This window comes from Lolium perenne, chromosome 4 (assembly GCF_019359855.2).
Source record: "Lolium perenne isolate Kyuss_39 chromosome 4, Kyuss_2.0, whole genome shotgun sequence".
Classification (NCBI taxonomy): domain Eukaryota; kingdom Viridiplantae; phylum Streptophyta; class Magnoliopsida; order Poales; family Poaceae; genus Lolium; species Lolium perenne.
This window is the reverse complement of record NC_067247.2, coordinates 263,171,152-263,197,643: the sequence shown is the minus strand read 5'-3', so window position 1 is coordinate 263,197,643 and position 26,492 is coordinate 263,171,152.

Genomic DNA, 26,492 nt, shown 5'->3' with positions numbered 1-26,492 from the left:
TGGAGTACTAAAAGCAAATCCTGGTGATTCATTTGACAAGACAACACAGATGCGTCCAAATTTCTCCGCCCATATTATTATATTAATATACGAAATCTGGAGTGCGTTGCCTCGTTGCCTTCCAAGAGAAGCTGCATTCCTTGCCAAAAAAAAGAGAGAGAGGCTGTATTTATAACTACCTCACCGGCCGCCACTAGTACAAACCATCACTCCCTCTCCACCTCCACCTCCACCTCTTCCCTAGTAGCTCCACCTCCATATCGGCGACGAACCACAATCGCGCGGCTTCGACTTCCTCTTCGACGGCGGCGGCGACAGAGGCGTGAGTCACCTTCTCCGCGACGCATCACTCATCCTCGTCCCGCGACAACAATGGCTGTATGTGAAATCACCATACCCTTGTGTATGTTAGAGATGATGATGCGGATAAATTTTTATTGGCGGTTGCTCATCCTTGTTTGAATATTTGGTGTAGATTCACATCTAGGGCAGGGTGTCAAGCGGGGTGGGTAGCGGGCTAGCTAGTTTCAGTGCGAGTGCTTTAAATCTGCTCTAATCTCAACCACTATTTGCTCTAATTTTCTGCTTTGCGGGACGATTCGCGGACGCCCCTTGCAACCCTAATCTAGGGTATTGATCCTAGTTTAGTAGACTACTAGTATTTACATGCCAATTTGTTTTTAGACTAGATCCGGATATTTGTCAATACTACTACGTACTTCCTCTGTTCGTATTTAATTGACTCTAGTTGAAAGCATCGACAGTTCATTTTCTTCTCTCCCTCGCGCCGACTAATTAAAACCGAACAGAAGGAGTATTAGGAATCCATGTGCATCCGTACTACCAGTAAGGTATTGCGTCATTGCAGAGGCTCAGTGTAATCAATATCTTTCGATATTAATATACTCACTTTATCAAAAAATAAATTAGAAATCCATGTTCAAACTTGCTAGTTTGATCGACCTTTGATGATGATTTGTGAGGCCATGTATGGGCCTAGTTTGTTTTGCCTGGTGGTCAGTAGGCTGATGATTTTTTTTGCTTGGTCGATCTGTGGCCGTTCCATGGCCACTGCTGATTAAGCATTACTAGAATCAACAATTTTTTGCTTGTCTGGTGATTGGAAGTGTATGCGCTCTTCTGAAGAGCACCATCGCACGATGATTAGTCTTAATGGAGATGCAGATGTCGATCAAGAGGGAGAAACATATCTTGATCATGCATTTCTCACGAGATTACTTGGTGATTGGAAGTAGAATCCACAATTTGTTGTGCAAACTTCTCAACATATGCATATATTCAATGAATTGTCTTTATGTGATCAATAGTACTTCTTATTGCAGATGGATGGAGGGGAAAGAGCGAAAAAACCGATACTTAGTGAAATGACTTCTCATTCTGTGACTTCTGATATCTAAGAAAAAAGAAACTTTATTGTACATAGAGGATGACATGCGGGTCCCATTTAGCAGCAGCGGTCTCGACGTTTCCAAGGCGGCAGGGGATCAAAAGAAAAAGGAAATAGCCAAAAATCAGAGGGTGAAAAAAATCCAAGAAAAGAAACTTTTATAGTACATAGAGGATGACATGCGGGTCCCATGAGCCAGCAGGTTCCTCAATGTTTCAAACGTGGCATGAGATCGAAAGAAAAAGGCAAGTGACCAAATATCAGGAGCCAAAAATAATCCAAGAAAAGAAACTTTATTGTACATAGAGGATGACATGCGGGTCCCATTTTGCAGCAGCGGTCCCAATGTTTCAAATGCGGCTTGAGATCAAAAGAAAAAAGAAAGTATCCAGAAATTAGGGGGTAAAAAACTCCAAGAAAGGAAAGGTTTATTATTCATATAGGCTGACATGTGGGACCCATGAGCCAGCAGAATCCTCAACGTTTCAAAGGCGGCAGGGGATCAAAAGAAAAAGGAAGTAGCCAGAAATTAGGGGTAAAAAATAACTCCAAGAAAGGAAACTTTTATTGTTCGTAGAGGATGACATGCGGGACCCATGAGCCAGCAGCTTACTCAACGTTTCAAAGGCGGCATGAGATCGAAAGAAAAAGGCAAGTGACCAAATATGAGGTGCCAAAACAATCCAAGATTTATTGTACATAGAGGATGACATGCGGGTCCCATTTTGCAGCAGCTGTCAAAAGAAAAAGAAAGTAGCTAAAAATTAGGGGTAAAAAAACTCCAAGAAAGGAAAGCTTTATCGTTCATACAGGCTGACATGTGGGACCTATGAGCCAGCAGAGTCCTCAACGTTTCAAAGGCGGCAGGAGATCAAAAGAAAAAGGAAATAGCCAAAAATCGGAGGGTGAAAAAAAACCAAGAAATTGAACTTTTATAGTACATAGAGGATGACATGCGAGTCCCATGAGCCAGCATGTTCCTCAACATTTCAAACGTGGCATGAGATCGAAAGAAAAAGGCAAGTGACCAAATATCAGGATCCAAAAATAATTCAAGAAAAGAAACTTGATTGTACATAGAGGATGACATGCGGGTCCCATTTTGCAGCAGCGGTATCACCGTTTGAGAGGCTGCACGGGATCGAAAGAAAAAGGCAAGTGACCAAATATGAGGTGCCAAAAAAACCCAAGAAAAGAAAGTTTTATAGTACACAGAGGATGACATGCGGGTCCCATGAGCCTGCAGGTTCCTCAACGTTTCAAACGTGGCATGAGATCGCAAGAAAAAGGCAAGTGACCAAATATCAGGAGCCAAAAATATAGAAGAAAAGAAACTTGATTGTACATAGAGGATGACATGCGGGTCCCATTTTGCAGCAGCGGTATCACCGTTTGAGAGGCTGCACGGGATCGAAAGAAAAAGGCAAGTGACCAAATATCAGGAGCCAAAAATAATCCAAGAAAAGAAATTTTATTGTACATAGAGGATGACATGTGGGTCCCATTTTGTAGCAGCGGTCTCAACGTTTCCAAGGCGGCACAGGACCAAAAGAAAAATAAAGTAGCCAAAAATCAGGGGGTGAAAAAAATCCAAGAAAAGAAAGATTTCAATTGGGCTGCATCTGGACATCTGGGCCTTCGAACTATCCTGCTTGGCCTTTTGATTCGTACAATTTCAGCCCACTCCAAAACAGGAAAGTTCAGAATTTTCTAAAAAAAACAGGAACGTCCTATGCTTCGCAAAAAACATAAAAACAAGGAGATTCAACATATAAGTTTGTTTATGTATAAATAAAGATTTAATTTATCCGTTTGCAATAGCTCAGAGCGCAATACACTGTTTATTGTCTGCAAAATAATCAAGATATCACATGTTTCTTGTACGGGGAGGCTGACATCGGGGACCCATGAGCCAGCAGCGTCGTCAACGTTTTAAAGGCGGCAGGGGATGGAAAGAAAAAATAAACCAAAAATATGTTGGTACAAAATCCAAGAAAAGAAACACTTTCGTTCTAAGAGGATGACATGCGGGACCCATGAGGCAGCAGCATCCTCAGCGTTTATTGTTCATAGAGGCTGACATGTGGGACCCATGAGCCAGCAGCGTCCTCAACGTTTTAAAGGCGGCAGGAGATCGAAAGAAAAAATTAGCCAAAAATCATTTGGTAAACAAAATCCAAGAAAGGAAACATTTACCATTCTGAGAGGATGACATGCGGGTCCCATGAGGCAGCAGTATCCTCAACGATTCCAAGGCGGCAGGGGATCAAAGGAAAAAAAAGGAAAAATCCAGAAATTAATTAGGGGTTCAAAATAAATCCATCAAAGGAAACTTTTATTGTTCACAGAGGATGACATGTGGGACCGACCTGCCAACAGCGTCCTCATCGTTTCAAAGGGGGCAGGAGATCAAAAGAAAAAGGCAAATAGCCAGAAATTAGGGGTCAAAAATAACTCCAAGAAAGGAAACTTTTATTGTTCGTAGAGGATGACATGCGGGACCCATGAGCCAGCAGCTTACTCAACGTTTCAAAGGCGGCATGAGATCGAAAGAAAAAGGCAAGTGACAAAATATCAGGAGCCAAAGATAATCCAAGAAAAAAACTTTATTGTACATAGAGGATGACATGCGGCTCCCAATTAGCAGCAGCGGTCTCAACGTTTCAAATGCGGCTTGAGATCAAAAGAAAAAGAAAGTTGATTGTACATAGAGGATGACATGCGGGTCCCATGAGTCAGCAGCTTACTCAATGTTTCCAAGGCGGCAGGGGATCAAATGGAAAAGGAAATAGCCAAAAATCAGAGGGTGAAAAAAAACCCAAGAAAATAAACTTTTATAGCACATAGAGGATGACATGCGGGTCCCATGAGCCAGCAGGGTCCTCAATGTTTCAAACGTGGCATGAGATCGAAAGAAAAAGGCAAGTGACCAAATATCAGGAGCCAAAAATAATTCAAGAAAAGAAACTTGATTGTAAATAGAGGATGACATGGGGGTCCCATTTAGCAGCAGCGGTATCACCGTTTGAGAAGCGGCAGGGGATCGAAAGAAAAAGGCAAGTGACCAAATATGAGGTGCCAAAAAATCCAAGAAACAAGTCAAAAAAAAAATCCAAGAAACGAATGTTTTATAGTACATAGAGGATGACATGCGGCTCCCATGAGCCTGCAGGTTCCTCAATGTTTCAAACGTGGCATGAGATCGAAAGAAAAAGGCAAGTGACCAAATATCAGGAGCCAAAAATAATTCAAGAAAAGAAACTTGATTGTACATAGAGGATGACATGCGGGTCCCATTTAGCAGCAGCGGTATCACCGTTTGAGAGGCTGCACGGGATTGAAAGAAAAAGGCAAGTGACCAAATATGAGGTTCCAAAAAAAATCCTAGAAAAGAAAGTTTTATAGTACATAGAGGATGACATGCGGGTCCCATTTTGCAGCAGCGGTCTCACCGTTTGAGAGGCGGCAGGGGATCGAAAGAAAAAGGTAAGTGACCAAATATGAGGTGCCAAAAAAAAATCCAAGAAAAGAAAGTTTTATAGTACATAGAGGATGACATGCGGGTCCCATTTAGCAGCGGCGGTATCACCGTTTGAGAGGCGGCAGGGGATCGAAAGAAAAATGCAGGTGACCAAATTTGAGGTGCCAAAAAAAACTCCAAGAAAAGAAAGTTGATTGCTCATAGAGGATGACATGCGGGTCCCAATTAGCAGCAGCGGTCTCAACGTTTCCAAGGCGGCAAGGGATCAAAAGAAAAAGGAAGTAGCCAGAAATCAGGGGGTCAAAAAAATCCAAGAATAGAAAGAATTTTGGTTCATAGAGGATGACATGTGGGACCCATGATCCTGCATCGTAAATGGCTCGATCGGAGAGCGTTGAACGAGATGGCGCGATCGAGAAAAAAACAATGCCAGAGAGGCTGCAATCTGGGCCCTACATCCCTCGGCGGTGCGGATTTGCGCTGACACGGCCGGCGAACCCGAGAATTTGAGATGCACCACGTCCGGGGACACCATACGCCACGTTTTGGCCGTTTTCGTCGGGCTAGGTGGCCTCAAAAACGAGAAAAAAAACGTTTTGACATGCACAACGGAGAGACCAAAAATCGTCGGCCATGGTGCACCAGCAACCACGGCGCGACTTCAACTTCGTCGGCAATGGCAACTTTTCTTGTAGTGACTTCATATATGAGATAGAGTTTAGGGTTAGGGGGTACATGATTTGTCTGGTTTGAATATGTCTAGACCTTGTTTATGAACTTGAATGATTACTACATGACATAAGAAGACTATGTGCTTTGTTTTTTATTTTTTATTTTATGCCCATTTGAATATTGGTCAAATCCTAGGTTTGACCAAGATTTAAATAAGTTTAAAACATGAAAATGAAAAGGTAAGCCTGGATCCTTCTTAATTAGTCATTCTAAAATGAAGCTTTTGGGAAGTTTTTGAAATTTCCGTGTTTGAAACCAAAAACCACTTGTCTTCATGCTTGACTTCATAAGACAGAGTTTAGGGTTAGGGGTAGATACATGATTTGTATTATTTGAATATGTCTAGACCTTGTTTATCAACTTTTGAATGCTTACTATATATATGACATAAGAATACTATGTGCTTTTGTTTTTCATTTTTCTGATCTTTTTTAATTTTATGCCCATTTGAATCTTGGTCAAATCCTAGGTTTGACAATGATTTAAATAAGTTTAAAATAGGGATTTCTATTTTCGTGCCCTCGGTTCCTTAGTTGTACTCAGTTTTCCCCAGCCCCTTAGTTTTTCCTCACTTTTCCCCAAGTCCTTGTTTGAAACCCGCAGAAGGCAGCTCAGACGGCAGGATTCCCGTTAAGTTGACCGCTCCGTTCTGACGTGTGGGGCCGCGTCGTGTGGGCCCGCGTCGCGTGGGGCTGGTAGAAAGGGACCGCGTGGGACAGGACGAGATTGCGTTTGGTTGCACGTGAGCAGGAGCTGGGTTTTGTCTCTCTCGGCCATTGGCATTTCCCTTTTAAGAGTACCTTTTCTGCCTCCTTCTCTCTGCCTTTTTTCACATAATTAGTATCAAATCTAGAGAAGCTTGCATTTCTGTCTTTCTTCAATTATTATTTGTGCCTTTTGGCCCTGGTTGTTTTCCCAATATGGCAGCAAATCTAGTAGGGAGCCCAATCTAGTACTCCATCTGGTCCATATGTATGTAGTTAAATCTAGAAGCAAATCTACAGGGAATGTACGATAAATTCACAAGGTCATATAGTAGAATAGGGATAGATAATATAGACAATAAGCTGCATTCAGCAGCCAAACATAGTAGGGTTCGAGGTTCTTCACAGCAGTACAGCACCATCATACTAACAACATAACAACGAGGGATCCCTAACTAACAACAAAGGGATCCCAACAACAAAATGGAGGAGGCAGCAGCAGCACACGTCCAGGACTCCGCCTACCCCCGCAGCCACGGCCTCCACTTGTTGCTCCCCTTGGGAGCCTTGGGCTTGAGCGGAGGCATGCGCCCGCCGGAGATCTCCACCCGCTGGATGCTGCGGAGGTGCATGCCGAGCGCCAAGTGCTTGGCGCGGAAGGAGTTGGGGTTCACCGACGCGCCGACCTTGGGGTTGGTGTGGCCGATGTTCTCGGCATGCGTGAGGACGCAGTTGAAGTCAGTGCCGCCGAGCCTCCTAGTGCAGAAGGGGCACCTGTAGACACCCTTGGCGACGTCGAGGTAGGAGACATATCGCCGACCTGCAGCCTCCGCGGCACCTGGCGAGTCTTGACGTCATGGTGCTCGCTGCCGCTGCCGACGTCGCTGCGACAACTGATCCATATCAAACGGGAATTTATTAGTGAATGAGTTGCAAACGTGCATGATAACAAAGTTAGGAAAAACAGAGGCAGCCTCAGTTAGAGTGGACACGATTATATGTCTACAGGGACGGTGTAAGCGAACCAAAGCTCATGCACAACAGATTTGTACACAGAAATGGTTCGCTGAACCCTCCCTGTAAAAATCTGTGCCCACCGATTCATCATAGGCAAAGAAACAGATTCCAGATCTGAACTTGAACACATTCCAGATTATTTGCAAAATTAAACGGTTGATATCTTTTGATTCGTGCATAAAATAACTGATTGAGATCCTATGATTACTTGCATAAATTAACTGATTGAGATCCCATTATTACTTGCATAAATTAACCGAACGGCCGAAACCCAAATCTTGAACGAAATCAAGGAGGGATCAAAGCAAAATGGAATAAAATCGGCGCAAATATTAGCCCAATACTCATCCATCCACAGATCCATCTACACCAGCACAAATAGGGTTCAAAAAGGAATGGGGAACAAAAAAGGAAGCAAACCGTAGTTATTACCTCGTTCCATGGGTCCTCTATGGAGGTGTCGTAGCGGTTCGGGGGCGGGACGTACGGCACCGGCTCGTAGGGGTCCCATCCCGGTGGGATCTGACCGCGACCGGCGGCAGCAGCCTCCGATGCACCGGCGGAGGCGGCGGCGACGTCCGTTGAGGGGACGGCGGCGACGTCCGTTGAGGGGACGGCGTCGAAGAGGGAGGCGTCGCGCTTGGAGCCGACGGCGCCGTGGACGATGGGATTGGCATTCTCCTTGTCCATCTCGCCGGCAGAGGAGAGGGAGAGGGAGAGGGTTTTTTGCTTTGGAGAAGATGATGGGACGTGAGAGAGGCGGTGTTGCGTAGGCGAGTGAGAGTGACAGAGATAGTGGGAGGAGGCGTCTATAAAGGCTAGTGGTGGTTAATGCGACCCGCGTCCTACGCGTCCACCGCTGCACGTCTGCACGTCTTGGACTTCTGCAATGCGCCACGCGTCCACGATTGCACGTCTTCGACTTCTGCACCGCGACCGGCGTCTACGCGTCAAATATTGCACGTCTTTCATTTCTGCACCGCAACACGCGTCCTCGAGTCTAACCCTGAAAATTTAGATATACTCGCTATAACCTCGAGCATTATACTAGCATTTTTTGTGTGCTCAGTTTTCCCCTTGAGTGCTAGTACTGGCTAGTGCAATATGCTCAGTTTTACCCTCAAGTAGCTGGTCAACAGACAGTCAACAAATGGGATTAACTAGTTAAATGAGTCATTTAATGTGCAAAAATTCCGAAAAATAGTGGCACATACTCATGGAGTCTTTACCACAAATTTCCAGTTCTCAAAACATAGATAAGTCATAGATAAATCAAGTTTTACCACAAATTGCCACTTCTCAAAGGCCTTCTCAAATCACCTAGTAGCTATGAAGGTGCATGGTTTTCCACAATAAGCCCTTCCCAAAACAGCTTTCCCCAAAACATACTTTGTCTAAATGAGGCCACAATTCTCACACTCATGTATATTTGTATTGCAAATAGTTTGAGATAGGCCAAGATGGGTTTTATTCTACAAAACACGCATTTTTCATTTTTTAAATCTCATATTTGAATCCCTTAGTCTGTTTATTACATAGGTGCCCTTGGTTTCTTGATACTACTCAGTTTTGCCCTCTCCCTCCACAAATTCTCTCACACGTGCAACATTGCCCTGATTGGTCTATCCCATGTCACGCGGATCGTGCCCGCCGACCGTTGATCGTATGATCTAACGGGCAGGATAACCCCTCCCTCTCTCTGTCGGCGGTTACCTTCCACTCTCTAAGTTTGCTAAATGGCGGTTTTCTGTATTTATTTTCACGCGCTAAAAATTATAAACTCTTTTAGGCATTACTTTTCACGCAAAAAATGATAAACCATCACCGATTTGTTGTAGCCATAAATTTTCACGCAAAAAATGATAAACCGTCACCGATTTGTTGTAGCCATTAATTTTCACGAAAATCCCAAATGATAAACCATCACCGATTTGTTGTAGCCATTACTTTTCACGCAAAAAATGATAGACCATCACCGATTTCTTGTAGCCATTACTATTCACGGTAAAAATGATAAACGAACCAATCTATCTATCTCTGTATTTGAAGTTTGGAAGGGTTCACCGTCTAGTTATGTTAACTTTCGAGGTTTTGATCTGAAAACAAATGGGTATTATAAAGGGAAATAAAAGTTCAAAAAATGTAAAAACGAAACAATCTACCTATCTTTGTATAGAAGATCGTCTGTATGATTTTTGAGGTCATTTAGAGAAGGTAGAAAAAAATCCCTTTTGAGAAGGTCGAAAAAACCTAACTTGTTACAAAAGCTGGTTTCAGTGAGACCTAACCAAATTTGGCATACATTATGCCATATCTATAACAACAAGGAATATCTAAAAGGGAAAGTTTCACAAAATTTGAAATTTATGGCGAAAATGATGCCATACATGATGCTGTTTTTCGAGGTTTTGACCTGAAAATCAATTGGATATTATAAAGGGAAATAAAAAGTTCAAAAAATATAAAAATGAAACAATCTATCTATCTATGTATATAAGATCAGCTGTATGAAATTTGAGGTCATTTAGAGGAGGTAGAATAAATCACCTTGTTAGAAAAGCTGGTTTCAGTGAGACGAAACGGCATGCGTTTAAGCAAAGTGATTTTTTCGAACATCTCCAAATGATCCCAAATTTGCCATACATGATGCCATACGTGTAACAACAAGGAACCCTATCTAAAAAGTATCAAAAAGTTTGCCCAACCGTATAGCTCTATCAAAAAGAACCTCACCATGGCGCTAGTATAATTTTGGGCTTACTTACAAACTTTCGTTACCTAACCTTCAACACGAAACTTGTTTCAAATCACTTTTGGCGTACAAGAAACAAATCCCTCCTTGATTCGAGCACCACAGCCTCCAAACTTTGCCGATGCCGATATCGGCATGGTCAGAACGGCTATGCTCGACGCCACTGCTAGGTCACCGTCGGGATGCACCCTCAATCCCGTCCCCTCATTCGATCACTGACACACCAGAGATACCACCGAGGCCAATGCCGAACGTACATGCTGATGCCAATGCCGAACATGCATCCGCGCCGATGTGGGCACGGCCACGCCGCCCCGCTATGTTGGACGCCACAGACCACCGCGAGGTCTTTCCCTTCGCCACCACACTCTTCTAGCACCCATCTATACACGCCAGAAAGGAGAGACACTAGTTTTCTCTACATTGCTCGCGTTCGTGTCGGACACGGTCAGTCAAAGTTTTGAGGTAGTCGTCGATGTCGTTGACCATTTCTTCTCTTCTTTGCATGGTTAAACGCGTCTAGTTCATATCTATCTAATGCGTCTGGTCTCGCCTCATGCAGTTCTTTGTGGACGTCGATCTCATCTCGGCACTCCGCAGGCCACCTCCTCCGTGCCATCGCTGTAGAGCTCCGTTTAAAAATCTAATCCTACCCGTGTATTGCCCCTTGTATCAGCGCCATGGCCCCACTTGTCATTTGATATAGCGAAGCCCCACTCGTTCGCGTTTTGGTCAGGGATACAGCGATGCTTACGGTCAAACAAAGATGGATGGTCTAACGTGTCTTTGCAGGCTCTACGTGGCCCCACTAGTCAGAAGATAACGGTCAACCGTCGGGCAACCGGGCGTTACATCACGTGTGATGGTTTCAGACAAACGCTTGGGTAAAACTGAGGAAAAACTAAGGAGCTGGGGAAAACTGAGCACAACTAAGGACCCGAGGGCACGAAAATAGAAATCCCTTTAAAATATGAATGAAAATGTAAGCATGGATCCTTCTTAGTCACTCTAAAATAAAGCTTTTGGGAGGTTTTTGAAATTTCCATGTTTGAAACCCAAAATCAGTTCTCTTCATGCTTAACTACATAAGACAGAGTTTAGGGGTAGGGGTAGATACATGATTTTTCTTGTTTGAATATGTCTAGGCCTTGTTTATCAACTTTAATGCTTACTATATGACATAAGAAAACTATGTGCTTTGGTTTTTCAGTTTTCTGTTTGTTTTGGAATTTTGATGCACATTTGAATCTTGTAAAATCCTAGGTTTGACCAAGATTTAAACAAGTATAAACATGAAAATGAAAAGGGAAGAATGTATCCTTCTTAGTCACTCTAAAATGAAGTTTTCGGGAGTTTTTTTAAATTTCCATGTTTGAAACCCAAACTATGCACTTCTCTTCATGCTTGACTTCATAAGACAGAGTTTAGGGGTTAGGGGATAGATACATGATTTGTCTAGTTTGAATATGTCTAGACCTTGTTTATCAACGTTAATGTTTACTATATGACATAAGAAGACTATGTGCTTTGGTTTTTCATTTTTTTATTTTTCTATTTTATGCCCATATGAATCTTGGTCAAATCCTTGATTTGAACAGGATTTAAACAAGTTTAAAACATGAAAATGAAAAGGTAATCCTTGATCCTTCTTAGTCACTCTAAAACGAAGCTTTTGGGATGTTCATGAAATTTCCATGTTTGAAACCCGAAACGACTTCTCTTCATGCTAGACTTCATAAGATCGACATGGGGTAGATACATGATTTGTCTGGTTTGGATATATCTAGACCTTTTTCATCAACTTGAATGCTTAAGATATGACACAAGAAGACTATGTGCTTTTGTTTTTCATTTTTCTAATTTTTTTAATTTTGTGCCCATTTGTATCTTGGTCAAATCCTAGGGTTGACAATGATTTAAACAAGTTTAAAATATGAAAATGCAAAGGTAAGCATGGATCCTTCTTAGTCACTCTAAAATGAAGCTTTTGGGAGGTTTTTGAATTTCCATGTTTGAAACCCAAAACCAATTCTCTTCATGCTTGACTTCATAAGACAGAGTTTAGGGGTTAGGGGTATAGATACATGATTTGTCTGGTTTGAATATGTATAGACCTTGTTTATCAACTTGAATGCTTACTATATGACGTAAGAAAAACTATGTGCATTGGTTTTTCATTTTTCTGATTTTTTAAATTTTGATGCCCATTTGAATCTTGGTCAAATACTAGGATTGACCAAGATTTAAACAAGTTTAAAACATGAAAATGAAAAAGGAAGCATGTATCCTTCTTAGTCACTCTAAAATGAAGTTTTTGGGAGGTTTTTGAAATTTCCATGTTTGAAACCCAAAACCACTTCTCTTCATGCTTGACTTCATAAGACATAGTTTAGGGGTTAGAGGGTAGATACATGATTTGTATGGTTTGAATATGTCTAGACCTTGTTTATGAACTTGAATGATTACTACATGACATAAGAAGACTATGTGCTTTGTTTTTTATTTTTTATTTTATGCCCATTTGAATATTGGTCAAATCCTAGGTTTGACCAAGATTTAAATAAGTTTAAAACATGAAAATGAAAAGGTAAGCCTGGATCCTTCTTAATTAGTCATTCTAAAATGAAGCTTTTGGGAAGTTTTTGAAATTTCCGTGTTTGAAACCAAAAACCACTTGTCTTCATGCTTGACTTCATAAGACAGAGTTTAGGGTTAGGGGTAGATACATGATTTGTATTATTTGAATATGTCTAGACCTTGTTTATCAACTTTTGAATGCTTACTATATATATGACATAAGAATACTATGTGCTTTTGTTTTTCATTTTTCTGATCTTTTTTAATTTTATGCCCATTTGAATCTTGGTCAAATCCTAGGTTTGACAATGATTTAAATAAGTTTAAAATATGAATGAAAATGTAAGCATGGATCCTTCTTAGTCACTCTAAAATAAAGCTTTTGGGAGGTTTTTGAAATTTCCATGTTTGAAACCCAAAATCAGTTCTCTTCATGCTTAACTACATAAGACAGAGTTTAGGGGTAGGGGTAGATACATGATTTTTCTTGTTTGAATATGTCTAGGCCTTGTTTATCAACTTTAATGCTTACTATATGACATAAGAAAACTATGTGCTTTGGTTTTTCAGTTTTCTGTTTGTTTTGGAATTTTGATGCACATTTGAATCTTGTAAAATCCTAGGTTTGACCAAGATTTAAACAAGTATAAACATGAAAATGAAAAGGGAAGAATGTATCCTTCTTAGTCACTCTAAAATGAAGTTTTCGGGAGTTTTTTTAAATTTCCATGTTTGAAACCCAAACTATGCACTTCTCTTCATGCTTGACTTCATAAGACAGAGTTTAGGGGTTAGGGGGTAGATACATGATTTGTCTAGTTTGAATATGTCTAGACCTTGTTTATCAACGTTAATGTTTACTATATGACATAAGAAGACTATGTGCTTTGGTTTTTCATTTTTTTATTTTTCTATTTTATGCCCATATGAATCTTGGTCAAATCCTTGATTTGAACAGGATTTAAACAAGTTTAAAACATGAAAATGAAAAGGTAATCCTTGATCCTTCTTAGTCACTCTAAAACGAAGCTTTTGGGATGTTCATGAAATTTCCATGTTTGAAACCCGAAACGACTTCTCTTCATGCTAGACTTCATAAGATCGACATGGGGTAGATACATGATTTGTCTGGTTTGGATATATCTAGACCTTTTTTATCAACTTGAATGCTTAAGATATGACACAAGAAGACTATGTGCTTTTGTTTTTCATTTTTCTAATTTTTTTAATTTTGTGCCCATTTGTATCTTGGTCAAATCCTAGGGTTGACAATGATTTAAACAAGTTTAAAATATGAAAATGCAAAGGTAAGCATGGATCCTTCTTAGTCACTCTAAAATGAAGCTTTTGGGAGGTTTTTGAATTTCCATGTTTGAAACCCAAAACCAATTCTCTTCATGCTTGACTTCATAAGACAGAGTTTAGGGGTTAGGGGTATAGATACATGATTTGTCTGGTTTGAATATGTATAGACCTTGTTTATCAACTTGAATGCTTACTATATGACATAAGAAAAACTATGTGCATTGGTTTTTCATTTTTCTGATTTTTTAAATTTTGATGCCCATTTGAATCTTGGTCAAATACTAGGATTGACCAAGATTTAAACAAGTTTAAAACATGAAAATGAAAAAGGAAGCATGTATCCTTCTTAGTCACTCTAAAATGAAGTTTTTGGGAGGTTTTTGAAATTTCCATGTTTGAAACCCAAAACCACTTCTCTTCATGCTTGACTTCATAAGACATAGTTTAGGGGTTAGAGGGTAGATACATGATTTGTATGGTTTGAATATGTCTAGACCTTGTTTATCAACTGTAATGCTTACTATATGACATAACAAGACTATGTGCTTTGGTTTTTCATTTTTCTGTTTTTTTTTTTGGAATTTTCTGCCCATTTGAATCTTGATCAAATCCTAGGTTTGACCAAGATTTAGACAAGTTTAACACGTGAAAATGAATAAGTAAGCTTGATAATCCCATTTGTTGACTTATTTAACTAGTTAATCCCATTTGTTGACTCTCTGTTGACCATCCACTTGAGGTAAAACTGAGTATATTGCACTAGCGAGTATTAGACTCGAGTACACGTGTTGCGTTGCAGAAGTGGAAGACATGCAATTGTTGACGCGTAGACGCGGGTCGCGGTGCAAAAGTCGAAGACGTGCAATCGTGGACGCGTGTCGCGTTGCAGAAGCCCATGACGTGCAGACGATCAATGGTGGACGCGTATGACGTGGGTTGCATTAACCACCCCTCGCCTTTATAGACGCCTCCTCGCACTCTCTCTGTCATTCTCACTAGCTCATGCAACACCACCTCTCACATCCCATCATCTTCTCCAAAGCGAAAAACCCTCTCCCTCTATGCCGGCGAGATGTTCAAGGAGAATGCGAATCCCATCGTCCATGACGCCGTCGGCTCCAAGCGCGACGCCTCCCTCTTCGACGCCGTCGCCTCAACGGCCGTCGCCGCCGCCGGTGGCGGTCGGATACCGCCGGGATGGGACCCCTATGAGGAGGTGCCGTACATCTCGCCTCCGAACCCCTACGACACCTGCATGGACGACCCATGGAACGAGGTAACTATGGGTCCCTTTTTTGTTCCCCATTCCTCTTTGAACCCTATTTTTGCTGGTTCCCTAGTAACTATTAGTGCCGATTTGTAGATTTGGATGAGTATTGGGTTAATATTTGCGCCGATTTTATTCCATTTTGCTTTGATCCCTTCTTGATTTCGTTTGAAGATTTGGAGTTCGGCCGTTCGGTTAATTTGTGCAAGTAATAATGGGATCTCAATCAGTTAATTTATGGGATCTCAGTCAGTTATTTTATGCACAAATCAAAAGATATCAACCGTTTAATTTTGCAAATATTCTGGAATCTGTTCAAATTCAGATCTGGAATCTATTTCTTTGCCTATGATGAATCGTTGGGCACAAATTTTTACAGGGTGGGTTCAGCGAACCATTGCTGTGTACAATTCTGTTGTGCATGAGCTTTGGTTCGTTAACACCATCCCTGTAGACATATAATTGTGTCCACTCTAACTGAGGCTGGCTCTGTTTTTCCTTACTTTGTTATCATGCACGTTAGTCATCGTTGCATCTCATTCACTAATAGTTCCCGTTTGATATGGATCAGCTGTCTGGCAGCGACGTCGGCAGCGACGACGAGCACCATGACGTCAAGACTCGCCAGGTGCTGCGGAGGCTGCAGGTCGGCCAGTACGTCTCCTACTTCGCCAAGGGTGTCTACAGGTGCCCCTTCTGCACTAGGAGGCTCGGCGGCACTGACTTCAACTGCCTCCTCACGCATGTCGAGAACATCGGCAACACCAACCCCAAGGTCGGCGCGTCGGTGAACCCCCACTCCTTCCGCGCCAAGCACATGGCGCTCGGCATGCACCTCCGCAGCATCCAGCGGGTGGAGATCTCCGCCGGGTGCATGCCTCCGCGCAAGCCCAAGGCTCCCAAGGGGAGCAACAAGTGGAGGCAGAGGCAGATGGGGTAGGCGGAGTCCTGAACGTGTGCTGCTGCTACAAAGCAGCTTCTATTTTGTTGTTAGCTAGGGATCCCTTGTTGTTGTGTTGTTAGTATGATGGTGTTGTGAAGAACCTCGAACCTGTTACTATGTTGGCTGCTGTGTATGCAGCTTATTATCTAGGGAGGGATCCCTATTATCTATCCCTATTCTACTATATTTTGTTGGCCCTACTTTGTTTTTCTCGATTTACTATGACTGTGAATTTATCGTACATTACCCTGGAGATTTGCTTCTAGATTTAACTACATACATATGGACCAGAGGGAGTACTAGATTTGCTGCCATATTGGGCAAACAACGAGGGCCAAAAGGCACAAATAATTGAAGAAAGACAGAAATGCAAGCTTCTCTAGATTTGATACTAATTTGGTTAAAAAAGACAAAGAGACAGAGGGGGAAAAGGTGCTCTTAAAAATGCCAATTCGCGCCGAGAGAGACAGAACCCAGCTCCTGCTCACGTACAACCAAACGCGGTCTCGTCCTGTCCCACGCGGTCCCTTTCTACTAGCCCCACACGTCAGCACGGAACGGTCAACTAAACTGGAATCCTCCCGTCTGAGCTCCTTCTGCGGGTTACAAATAAGGGCTTGGCGAAAACTGAGGAAAAACATAAGGCAATCTTATTGACTAATATAGCTGCTTAATTAATAAAAGGATTAGCTACGACGTGCTCAGTTTGCCCATTTATTAAGGTATAAGACTGGCAGGAGAGAAAGTAATCGCTAGTTTCCTCATTTTTCCCCTGCATGCTCTCACGATTAAAGCACCTTCCGCACGCGCTGGACTCCTCGTTTCCTTAAACCTCCTCGTTTCTCGGGATAGACCAACAGTTTTTCAGGATCTTGGGTTAATGTGGCCAGGTTTCGACTTTCGACTAGTGGAAACGGGAAAGCAGGTGCAAATTAGGGAGATGACTGAACCACAACCACCCGCGCCTTAAGCATCGAGTAATATCGGGAAAAAATGCGCCGTAAGTAGTGAGACGGAGGGAGTAGTGCACAATTCCAATACGGAGTATAATTTTACCTGCTATATTTTCATAATTTTTGTGCAGTCTACAATATATACTAAGATTTTCACATTGAGATTTTGCACGTAGCAGGATATTTTTCATTGGTTTCGAAACTTAAAACTATGATTACGATTTGACAAGGGTCCCATCAGTATGGGGTGAACAAGCCCTCCCATCAATATATCAGAGGAATTTGACAAGGGCTACAGGACGACTAGATACATCACCAAAAAAGGTGATGCATGTCTCCTTCACCAAAACAGCTGAAACAAGTACATGAACGCAAGTACACCACCATAATAATACTACTACATTAACACAAGTACGAGTAATATAATAAAGTAAGAGTACTACTCCCTCTAATCTAATTTAAACCAAAATAAAACTTAAACTTCATCCTAAATTTGAACTAGTGCCTCATCCTCGTTCTTCGCTCATTTTCTGATCCAAGACGGTGCAGAGTGCCAGAGTGCATGGCACGGAACTCTTCATCGGTGGCATGCCATGGGCATGTCAACGGATGCATGATTTTTTTCGCAATGTTTAAATTTGAATTTAGGCCGCATGTCACACGGTGACATGCAAAAGGTGCATGTCACCTGGTGGTGGTAGGCAACTACCCTCATTTACGGCGGCGTAGGCGACTGGATGCCGCGTGGCCAGCCGCTGCCTCGTGGCCGCCTCGGTTTCCACGCGGGAGACCATTAAACGCCGACGACCAACCTTCCCGCGTCACGGTTAGCGACTATGACTATAAGGGCAAAACGCTAAACTCTCTCGTTCCATTCACTTTCTTCCTCTCTCCACCTAACAAACATTTGGTCGTCACTCTCTCCTCCAGCAATGTCTTCAAAATTCAGGTCGTCGGCGGTCAAGTACGCGGAGAAAAAACGCCGGCTCGAAATTTCGAAGGGCGCTTCCAGAAACCAAGTGGGCTCGCCGTCGCCGCCGCCGCCGCCGAAATGCATCCGTGCTGTGCTCACCGGGTTAGTTTCCTTCGCCATGTACTTTCATTTCTTTCGTCGCTCTCTCCTCCAGCAATTAATGTGTTCAAACTTCAGGTCGTCAGCAGTCAAGTACGCGGATAAAAAACGCCGGCTCGAAATTTCGAGAGACGGTTCCAGAAACCAAGTGGGCTCGCTGTCGCCGCCGCCGCCGCCGCCGAAACGCGTCCGTGCTGTGCTCACCGGGTTAGTTTCCTTCGCCATGTACTTTCGTTTCTTCTTGCCCGGGCTCAAGCTCTTTAAGAGTCTCTATGGTTATACATCTGAAAGGGTTGGAAGTTCCAACGACGTCCGTACTGCACCAACTTCCACGACCAAGGAATCGTCGTCGTCCGATGATTTCAACCCGGCCCTACCCCGGCGAAATGAGGTAGCACCAAGCACTGTGTAGTTATCTTCTTCTTCTTCCTTTGCGCTTACTTGCTACTGATGATTTCGCCCTGAAGGAAGCGGCGCCGACTATCGACACCACTGTCGCCATCTTGATGGAAAAAACGAGGAGCTCAGCTTAGAGTGTGATCGCCTCCGAGACGATTTGGCTGCCAAGAAGAAGAATTCGAAAACTCTTGTGGAGCTCATTTGCAGCCCTCGCAGAGCGCGACATGTTGAAGAACGAGCTGATTAAGCAGAAAGAGAGGAACATTGCATCAGCGGAGGAAGCCAGCAGCATACTCAAGACTGTGTGCCTCGAAAGAGACAAGTCTGATATAGAGTCCAAAATCCTTCTTCAGGATAAAGTAGAGCTCCAAAAGTTGAACCTTGAATATGCTGACATCGCCATCCTTGCCCTTCTCGAGAGGCAAAAGGCACAAGATAAGTTGATGCACCTGATGTTGGAGAGCTGCAGTGAAAGAGAAGAGACATTGAAAGAAGTGAGCAGTTTGGTGGGATACATGAGTGACGTCGGGCGAACTTCGCAGAATCCGCCCCGGCTGAGCTCAAATTCCAGCGGAACCAGCTTTCAGCAATGCATGTTATGCGCACCTACAACTTCTACTCATTGATTAGAGGTCGCACGACATGGCATTTTCCCTCGAAATAGTAGTACTGTACTAATAGTTGTACTACTTAGTATGTACCTTTTTGTAAAATAATTTCTTACATGTATTAGAAACTACCCCTCTCTTTTCTGGATGCACCCGGGACATTGTCATCCGGCCCTCTTCTGGACAAACCCCCTCGGGAAGGACAGTATATTTTGCACATTTCGCTACTAGTACTTCTAATTCCACCGCTTATTTTTCTAATCCGTTAAATCGTTAATTAGATGACCAACTGATGGAAGCTGCGATAGATTAGAGCAACAAGTGGTGAATTGTGCAAAAGATATGTCCGTGTTTTATGCAAAAGAGTGATATGGGGATCTGGTGGAATCTTGAATTTCCTCTTCAGTGGTAGGCATGCTTCACTTATAGCTGGAGTACATTGCGGACCTGCTGCATTTCGTCAGTACCGATCAGCTATTTTTGCTTATCCGGGAAGAAAAGGTAATACTAGCCTTTTCAGTGAGATGTCTTTTCAGTGCTACGGAGTTGTCTGTTCACTGCTTGCTTTGTCTGTCGGTGACTTTGCCATGACTTTGGGTGACTGATATGTGGACCACAGTTGTAAGTGACTCAAAGTCACTGACTTTGGGGACTCCTGAATGCTTCGTATATTTCTGACGGTTTCTGAATTATGTACTCCGTACAACTTTTGTAATATTGGTCAAACTAGTTTTGACCAGGGTTTGTGTAGGGTGGTTTTTTTTTGGTTGGTCCAAATGATGTTGTGTGGTCCAAATGTGATGTATCATCACACCACCATGTGCCCCCCTCCCCCCACCCCACCCCCAAGTTTTGGTAATGCCATTCTGATACATGCTTCTTAGAAGGAGTACATTTTTTCCGTTAGGGCATGACAATTTTGAAAAATTCAAACAAAAATGGGAAGACATAATGGTAACATCATTTTCCATGTGATGATGCACCCCTGTGCCAGATTTTGGTTCATTTTAAGAATGTAAGGTGACAAATTACTCGAGGAAGCTAGTTGGAGTAGATGGGCATGATCGGATTGGCATAGGGGATTTATTTTTTGAAGGATGTTATTTTTCATAGACAATATCTGACACAAAAAATAAAATGTTAAGGTCTCATATTATTCTGAATGATTTTGAATTACTTATGACCACTACTAGGAAAAGGCTTATAGCCGCACTTCTTACCGCCGGCGAGTACGATTTAAAGATGCCGGCGGTAAGCCCTTTTAGGACCGCCTCGCATTACCGCCAGAGAGTTTAAACAGGGTTGCCGGGGGTAGGACACTTACCGCCGGCGAAATGGAATCAAAATGCCGGCGGTAAGGTGGGCCGAGACCATCCGGATGGGCCTCCCCATACCACCGGCGAAACGGGCTAGAAAACGCTGGGGGTAACCCTCGCTACCGCCGGCGGCTAGGGATAGAAATTGCCGGGGGTAAATAGAATAGGTGCGGGGATTTTTGGGGGCAAATTTAGCGCCGGCAAATTGGCCGGATCCGCTGGTGGTAACCACCCAGACCCACGCCCCACGCGACCCTATCGCACCACGCACACGTCGCACACCCAACCCCCACGCGACCCTATCACACCACGCACTTCCTCTCTCCCTTATCTCTTCACGCACACCACACACCCACACACAGCAGCACCAGCGCTGCAGCTCCCTCAACACCAGCGCCGCTGCTCCTCTCCCCAACCCCGGCGCCGGCGCTCCCTCCCCAACACTAGCACCACCGGTCCCTCCCCAACACCAGCGCCGCCGCCCCTCCCAACACCAGCGCCGCCACCGTCCTCCGCCGCCACGCCGGCGCGCGCCTCCTCCCGCAAGCGGAAGGCCACCGCCAAGGTCGTCGCCGACCCCGAGCCCGACCTCGACCAGGAAGCGGCGGCGGAAAAGCGCCCGCGCAAGGGGGCATCGTCTTCGGGGGCGAAGAAGCAAGGCGCCGAGGAAGGAGGAGGCCGCGGCGGCGGAGAAGCCGGCCGAAGACGAGGTCTGCGGCGAGGAGCCGGACGAGGAGGAGCTGGCGCTGGGAAGACGAGGACCTGTCCGCCGCGGGGGACCAGGAGGGCGCGCAGGAGGCGGGCGCGGTGGCGAGGAAGCGCGTCGCCAAGCCGACCAAGGCCGTCGTCGTCGTCGAGCGGGATGGTGGCGTGCGGCGGCGGGATCCAGATCGGGAGCCAGAAGATTGGACTTGATCGCTTTTGCTTTTCTTTTTAGGGTCCTTGGTGTAAACTTTGTTTCTGGTTGGACTAGTTTGTAACATGTACACAGCCTGGTGGCGCTGCAGATGCGCTGCTTGCCATGCTTTTTTTTATTCGCAAAAACTGATACCGCCGGCGAATAACGATGGGAGTAGGGAAAACGCCGGGGGTAACAGCCAGTTACCACTGGTGAATTTGAGAACGCCGGCGGTAAGGGCTTACCACCGGCGAGGTGATCGCCGGTGAATCCGAAAACGCCGGCGGTAAGTCTTTTCAGGTCGCCGGCGGTAAGCCTTTTTCTAGTAGTGGACGTTTGGAAGTATTGGTATACATGAGCCCCACATGAAGTTAAATGTTCCAAAAAAAAAGTTTCGTACACGTTTCCCAGAAAGTGGAAAGTCGAGTACATGCACGACTTCACGCATCCACTACTGGATACAGAGAGTCAGAGGCTATAAAATAATCGGCCTCATCATCTCTCGCGAGCTCGTCCTCTCCACTCCCCCAACTTGCCTCCCCCACACTGTGAAAAACCCCCATCCACTCACCGCACCTCTAAGGCATCGACTTCCCCGTTTCCAACCGCAGCAGCATGAAGACAGGTATTGCATACGAGGCGGAGCAATCGGCGGCCGCTCGCGCAGAGGATGCCTCTATGGTAGTGGCCGTTGCGGTGGGTGAGGCTTCACCGGGCACCCAGGCCGCTCGTCTCCTCTGCTTGTCTGATTCTTCGACCTCGGTCGAAATGGGCGTCCTGGTCGTCACGGCGGGTGAGGCTTCACCGGGCACCCATGCCGCTCATCTCCTCTGCTTGTCTGATTCTTCGACCTCGGTCGAAACGGGCGTCCTGGCCGTCGAGCAGAAGGTGGATACCAACATTGTTGATCCCGCCGAAGATGTGCATGGCGTTGCAGGCCACCACGGCGAGGTCTTCCTAGGCCCGGTGCTGGACGCGAACCTCGATCCCTTCGACGATTTCGTCCCAAATGTTCAGTTCCAGGAGGATGTTGAGGGTGATGACGAGGAGGTACTGCTCTTTTACCGAAACTGTCCCAATACTCTTTGTGTCATATTACTATTCACATGGTTTGCACGAGCCTGGTTCTTGATTGATTTGATATCCTACCTTGTTCTTGTAGATGTAATTGATTCTACGATTCGTAAGATCAGATTCTAATTTAATTTCGACTAATCTGCCATGTAGTCATATAATGAATTTATGTGTTCATACTTAGTGGACTTGCAATTGTTGTGGCTTATGTTCATGGTTGTTCATAGGGTTTCTCATGATTTATTATGATTTCTTCTGCCATTTACTTGTTCTTGACATTTAATTTTAGGGTTTCTAAGGTTTGATTATGTTAGTGGAGTATTTATTCGATCTGTCATAAAAAACCTGATTATGTAGTACTTAATAATTCATAGGAGTATTCTGATGACATGGACAACAACAAGGTGCGCAGGGACCGGAAAAGCCGCTATGTTCTCAAGCGACTGAAGGGTGGTGAAATTCGTTTCTGCATGCGCGGGGAGCTATTTTGCCCATTATGTGGAAAAATTCTCCAGAAGGACATCCGCAGCCTGATCCAACATGCGATGGGTGTAGGCCTAAGTACATCGGGGGAAGCACCGCCCTGAAACCAAGGCCAAGCACGTATCATATGGCCTCTTCCTCCAGAATTACGTCTTGCCTAGCTTGTTCCACGTCAACGCCCCTGCTGCTGGCCCTCATGCTCCTGGTCATGTTTAAAGTTCATATGTGTAATCTTAATCCCTTTGGAAGTTCAGCATTAAACTCTACTAGTACAACCGTGGTGGTCTTGTGATGTAGTACTCTTTTGATGCATTTGTGATGTAGTAGTACTTTTTTTGAAATGATATAGTACTATCTAAGAAAAGTACTCCCTCCGATTCACATTCATTTCACACCAATAAATATGGATCAGAGCGAGGGAGTAAATTAAACATGGCATCTCGTGCATGAAGCTTGATATATCGATCAGGTTGGCTAGAATAGCAATACAATGCTGCTCATTAGGCAAATGCATGCCATGTATGATAGTATACATCCAGTAAAGATGTCTATACTGACATAAAAAAAACTACTTTGGGGATGTGAGTCAATTGGGGCATCTACAATATAGAAAATCTTGCTCGTAGATGATTTTGGCTAAGAGGGTTTTACTCACATTACACGTGCCACTTTCCTTGTCTGCAAAACAAGTTCCAATAAAGGGAGAGGAAAGAAGAGGGTATTGTGGGCGAGATTGAACACCTTTTTTATGTGTTAAGCTGAGGCCTCGTTTAGATGAGGATTTCGACTTATGCCTAACAGCTCAACACACCCACAAATAATTCTCCTTGCGCGCACCACCGTTCATCTATTGTATACTAAAAGCAAAATAAGAGGTTTTAACGGAGACACCAGGTTAATCCACAAAGGCTTAAAATATATAATTCATTGATCTTAATTTTAATGGTTCGGATTTAAAGTCGATATATGTTACGTAAAAATTGCACGTACAAGTTAGTATGGACATACACCACCAGGGACCGTGCAGCCAGCCCCACCTGATTTAGAACCACCATCGTACATGTTAAGAAAAGAGAACCACCCGCGTAGGTGGAGACATCCCCACATACTCTTTTTAATCACGTAACAGTATTTTGGTAGAGCATAAAATAAATGGATTCATAACATACGTGGAGTTTAGGGAAAATAGAGTCCCTCTCCCATACGATTTGTTTTTCAAATGCCTAGATTGTCCATCCCCACACAATCTTTTAAATCGCGTAAAAGTATTGTGATTGGATTCATAACATAGGTGGAGTTTAGGGAAAATAGAGTCCCTGTTACATACGATTTGTCTTTCGAGTGCCTAGATTGTATTATTCGTGTAATTTAAGAAATTAGAGTCCCTTTTCCACATGATTCTTTTTCCGTTCACCATACGAATAGTCTTTTCCTGTGAAAAAAAACATGCAAGCTATCCATGTCCGTTCGACAAGTGAAAGAACATCTCTCATATTTTGTTTTGTGTGTTTGATGTCAATGTATGTGATACACTAATGTTTGTCTAAGTGGTTCAGGGATTATATAGATACATATATATGTGTGATGGATGTTGTAAGTCGTGTCAAAAAGAAGCTGTAACAGGATCACCAGGCCGGATAATCCAGGCCGGATATTTCCAAAATATCCGGCCCCCAGTTTTCGGCTCAGGATAGGGGCCGGACATTTGCCCGGATATTTGCCCGGATTTATCCCAGGGCCGGATTATCCGGGCCGGATATTTCAAGAATATCCGGGCCCCTCGAAATCGGCTAAGGACCAGAAGAAAAGCAGCTCTGGACAGGGGCCGGACATTTGGCCGGATATTTACCTGGTTTTGTCCCTGAGGCCGGATTTTCTGGGGGGGCCGGATTATCCGGCCCCCCGGAAGGCTCAACGGCTGGATTTTGGAGAGGGGTATTTATACCCCCCTTCTTCTACCTTGCTCCTTGCTCAATCATTGCACAAGAAATCTGCCAAGCTTCACCTCCATTAGAGCCACCTCAAGAACACAAGATTTGCAAGATCTCCTTCCTCCACCAACCAAAGCTCTTGATCTTTGGAGATTCGAAGGAGAAGACACCGATCTACATCCTCACCGAAGCGTTTTTTTATTTCCGACGCCTCAACCTTGATAGCACCGACCTGTTGCTCCGCACCGAGATGCGCCACGTGCAAGATTTAGCGGATGCACCAATTTTAGAGATATGTCATGATAATTGTAACAAATTTCAACGTGATGATGATTTGATCTTGTACTCGGCCTTGAACATAAGAACTAGTACAATCTCACAATTTTTTTATCATTATCCTTTGCGAGATTTAGCGGATGCGCCAAATTCAGAGAAATATCATGATCATGGTAACACAATTTTCAATGTAATGATGATTTGATGTTGCACTCGACCTTGAACATAAGTACTAGTACGGTCTCACAAATTTGTATCATTATACTTTGCAAGTTTTAGCGGATGCGCCCATTTTCAGAGGTAGATCATGATCATGGTAAGTTGGTAACAAATTTTCAACGTGATGATGATTTGATGTTGCACTCGGCCTAGAAGAGAAGTACTAGTACGGTCTCACAATTCTTTTTATCATTACACTTTGCAAGATCTAGCGGATACACTAATTTCAGAGATAGATCATGATCATGGTACTGACCGATATTCAAGGTGATGATGATTTGATTTTACACTCGGCCTTGAACAGAGGTACTAGTACGGTCTCACAATTTTTTATCATTATACTTGGACCTTAGCCAAATTCAAAATCTCATAGCGGCAAAACTTCCCGCCCACAAAATACAAAAATTTCACACGCTTCCAAATTCCCATTCTACCCCTGTGGAGATGACAGCAAAGTCGGTTGGTGGGGGGGTCTGCCCGTCATTTTTTCGATCACCACCTCCCTTGCCCGGAAACCCTCCCAAAAAAAATTCATTTCCCTCAGACCACCCACCGAAACTTCCCAAGTCCCTCTCTCCCACCTCCACGACCACCGCACCGGAACATCCCCGCCGGACTTCCCTGGCCTACCCGAGGCATCGCGATCCTCGTCATCCGGCTGCCTGCCGGAGCCGCTTCATCGACGCCGTCATCAACCGGACCGGATCATCCCCGCCGAACCTCGAAACCATATGCTCATCCAGCAGTCTACCACAATCGCTTCACAGCTGCGGTATCGTCCACCCCACCGAAGCCGCTTCGCCGGATCCGTCGTCCACCGCATCGGATCTTGCTCACCGACACCGCTGTGCATGAACCGGATCTGCTTCACCGGCGCCGTGCGTTATCTAAACTCTTCTACTATTGCTTTTATATTGCTTGCCTGCAAGTTCTTGTTTAATCTTGCGGGAACCTGTTTGTGCTAACGACGCGCCGTTACGTTTTTGCAGATGAGATGAGTAACCATGAAGTATAATGGCCATCTCTCCAACCCCAAGTAGCACATGTAGCGTACTTCGTCACCGGATCTATCAACCC